This window comes from Echinops telfairi, unplaced genomic scaffold, assembly GCF_000313985.2.
Source record: "Echinops telfairi isolate 266 unplaced genomic scaffold, ASM31398v2 ScPeMD7_7412;HRSCAF=8450, whole genome shotgun sequence".
Taxonomy (NCBI): Eukaryota; Metazoa; Chordata; class Mammalia; order Afrosoricida; family Tenrecidae; genus Echinops; species Echinops telfairi.
Window position 1 is genome coordinate 6,965,180 of NW_022111312.1, and position 3,507 is coordinate 6,968,686.

Consider the following 3,507-nt stretch of genomic DNA (forward strand, 5'->3'; position numbering starts at 1 on the left):
GCTCCTGGGCAAGTGTCCTCAGGGGTTTGCCGAAATAGTTTCATCTTGCATTTTAACACTCTAAAGGGGTTTTGTGCAGCCAATTTTTAAGAGACTGTCGTTTGATCCCTTGACTGTTGCTCCCGTGAGCTTTGATTGTGGCTCCAAGCAAAATGAAATTCCCTGACAACTCCAGATTTTTCTCCATTTATCATGTTACCTGTTGGTCTAGTGAGGATTTTGTTTTTCTTTGCATTGAGTTGTACTCTGTATTGAAGGCTGCAGTCCTTGATCTTCATCAGCAAGTGCTGCAAGTCCCCCTCACTTTGAGCAAGCAAGGCTGCATCGTCTGCATGTTGTCGGCTGCTCGTAAACTTTCCCCCGATCCTGATGGCCACACTCTTCTTCATCTAACCCGGCTTCTCTCGCTGTTTGCGCACCCACATATATCAACAGCCCCAGAAACCCTATAAAGAGTTGTGATGAGTTGGAATTGATTCAAGTGGCAGCTGGTTAAGGTACCGTCTCATGAAATGCCCTACATAGTGCTTGCACGTTGCTTTATAGGGAGTAGGCATCAAATTTAGTATCAGGGCCCACCTGTATACAACATAGTACTCATTTGGTCAGAAACTGAAGGTCAGAGACGGTGACCTCAACCCACTCTTCTTACGGGCTGCGATGAGGGCCTCGTGGACTTGGTGCTTTTTCCAATGCCCACTTGGCATCATCCAATCTCAGCTGTGAAGCTTCCGGAGGCCTGGAGCAAGGAAGTGCTTAGGCCTAAACTTAAGAAAGCGATGGTGCCCGTGGTCGCCTCCTGCACCTATAGGATTCATGGCTTCTCTTACCAGCATCCTGACAGTCGTGCCTTCCCCCAGGGCTCAAACCGCGTTCAGACCGACTGAGACTTGAACTCTTCACCTCAGTTATGAGAAAGTATTGGTCAGTTTTAAGCTATAATGCACCTTTAAGTAGCAAATGCTTAGATCGAGTGTTTCCTGTACACTGCTTTTTGGTTGCCATCACTGTCTGTGAACTAGCATCGTTTCTGAAGCGAGTTACTTTGTTAATAAGAGGAAGCATATAGACCACCCGGCCTAGTGCCTTGGTACTCAACATAAGCTTCATGGAAATGCGTATTCATAACGATAGCATTGTCGCTTTTCTCTCTCAAGCACATATTTCCCTCTCTCTCCTCTCTCTCTTAACACCCGCCCTCCCTCCCTCTCTGTCTCTTTCTCTTTCCAGAAATGATAAGAGTTGATGCACTTGAATTTGAATTATGGTTAAGGATACGGAAAGTACCACAGACTGGCAACCGAACAAACAAGCTTTTCTCCAAGTACAGCCAGACTGCTCCTTGGGAAGGGAAGCTTCATCCCACTCACTTTGGACCTGCTGTCAGGAGGGAGAGCAGTCCTTAGAAACGGAGATCATTCTTGGTCGAGGGTCAGTGAGAAACGGGAAGAGCCTCCAGGTGGATTGGCGCAGTGGCTGCAACAATGGGCTCCCACATCGCACCTGGGAGAGTGGCTGAGCGTGGCACCGTGTTTCATTCTGCTGCACATCCGGGTGACAGGAATGGAACGGAGTTGATGGCACCTAACAAGACCCCTCACTGAGTCTCACATGGGGTCAGTTTATTCCACCAGCTGTTTTTTTGTGGAATAAAGACAAAACTTTCCAGTCCTGCAATGAGTTCCTCTTGGAAACGCACAGGGGCGGTTCTGCCTATCTTTGAGGGTTGCCAGGATTTGGAATGCACTCGATGGCAGGGAGCTTCGAGTATCCCATGACACACTGTGACCCCTGGTGGTGTAGTGGGTTACAAGTTGAGCTGCTAACCTCAAAGTCAGAAGTTTGAAACCACCAGCTCCTCTGTAGGAAAAAGAAGAGGCTTTGAACTCCCATAAAGAGCTATAATCTTGGAATTCTGTTAATGAGGCGTTTCTTTTTTTTTTCAAACATGGAACGCTTCACGAATTTGCGTGTCATCCTTGCTCAGGGGCCATGCTAATCTTCTCTGTATCGTTCCAATTTTAGTATATGTGCTGCTAATAAGCTTTTTTTTTTTTTTTTCTTTTTTGCAATGCCCTAAAAAACAGTCTTGAAAACCCACAGGGGCTCAGTCCTACCATGACCTAGAGCAGTGGTTCTCAACCTTCTTAATGCCGTGACCCTAGTAAGATCACCCCTGGAGTCCATATTCCTGAGCACATCTTTCATGTTTACCTGAGTTCCTCCCCAGGCCGGAAGCAATGAGGGAGGTCCACTCCCTGGCCCCAGCAGCTGACTTCCCTCCCTGCCTGTCTGCTAAACGGCCTTCCTCAAGGTCACCAATGAATGAAAGGGCCTTTTCTTGGCAGCCTCTTGGCAGCATTTGCCCTGTTGATGACCCCCTTTTAGTGTGGCCAGGACCTTTATAGTGAGGGACTTTCTACATGCAGAACCTAACGTTAGCCCCCGTACCCAGGAAGCTTTGTGGAAAGTGGTTCTGGAATGAAACTTCCCCCGCCCTTCCTATGGCCCCACATATGCTGCTGGGCTTTTCTCAGCTCCCCACGCATCTTCTTTTTTTTTTTTAATCGTTTTATTAGGGGCTCATACAACTCATCACAATCCATACATACATCGATTGTGTAAAGCACATTTGTAAGCACATTTGTACATTCATTGCCCTCATTATTCTCAAAACATTTGCTCTCCACTTAAGCCCCTGGCATCAGGTCCTCTTTTTTCCCCCTTCCTCCCCGCTCCCCCATCCGTCATGAACCCTTGATAATTTATAAATTATTATTTTGTCATATCTTGTCCTGTCCAATGTCTCCTTTCACCCACTTGCCTGTTGTCCGTCCCCCAGGGAGGAGGTCACATGTAGATCCTTGTAATCGGTTCCCCCTTTCCAACCCACTCTCCCTCTACCCTCCCTGTATCGCCACTCTCACCACTGGTCCTGAAGGGATCATCCACCCTGGACTCCCTGTGTTTCCAGTTCCTATCTGTACTGATGTACACCCTCTGGTCTAGCCAGACTTGCAAGGTAGAATTTCCCCACGCATCTTCATGGTCCCACCTCTCGTGTGCTTCGGTGGTCTCCTTTGGGTCCTTCCCCCCAGACATTTTTTTGGCCTGCTAGGTAAGTGGAAGCTCCTTCACTGGTGACCCCAAATTGAAAGACAACCTTGGCTTAGTTCTTCCAGCTGAAACTTCCCATTCTTCACCTTGAGAAGTCTGTGTACACAAGTCACCACCATCTCTACAGAATAAGCCTCCTGCCTTTCCCTCCAGATCCGGCCTCTGCCCTGCCCTGGGTGGGGTGGGACAGTAAGTGTCCTCTTTGTGTTTTAGAAGAGATGGTGTCCAGAGAGCTGGTTGCTCATAAGTGATGTTGTTTCCTTTGGGTTCTGTTTGTTGTCCTTTCTTGATGGTGGTGGCAGCTCCCAGGATTGGCCTGACAATGACATATACAAAAAACATCGGCCGCCTGTATCCAACATAGTACTCATTTGGTCAGAAACTGAAGGT

At 47.9% G+C, this 3,507-nt stretch overlaps 1 protein-coding gene and 1 non-coding gene across 3 annotated transcripts in view; one reads left to right on the plus strand and one right to left on the minus strand.

The window, feature by feature from the left end:
- Positions 1 to 3,507, plus strand: part of FBXW8 (F-box and WD repeat domain containing 8) — a 133,807-nt gene that overhangs the window by 51,993 nt on the left and 78,307 nt on the right. The window lies entirely within an intron of this gene.
- Positions 1,943 to 2,047, minus strand: LOC115871949. Its single transcript, XR_004047569.1, has one exon. It is a non-coding gene; the product is annotated as a U6 spliceosomal RNA (small nuclear RNA).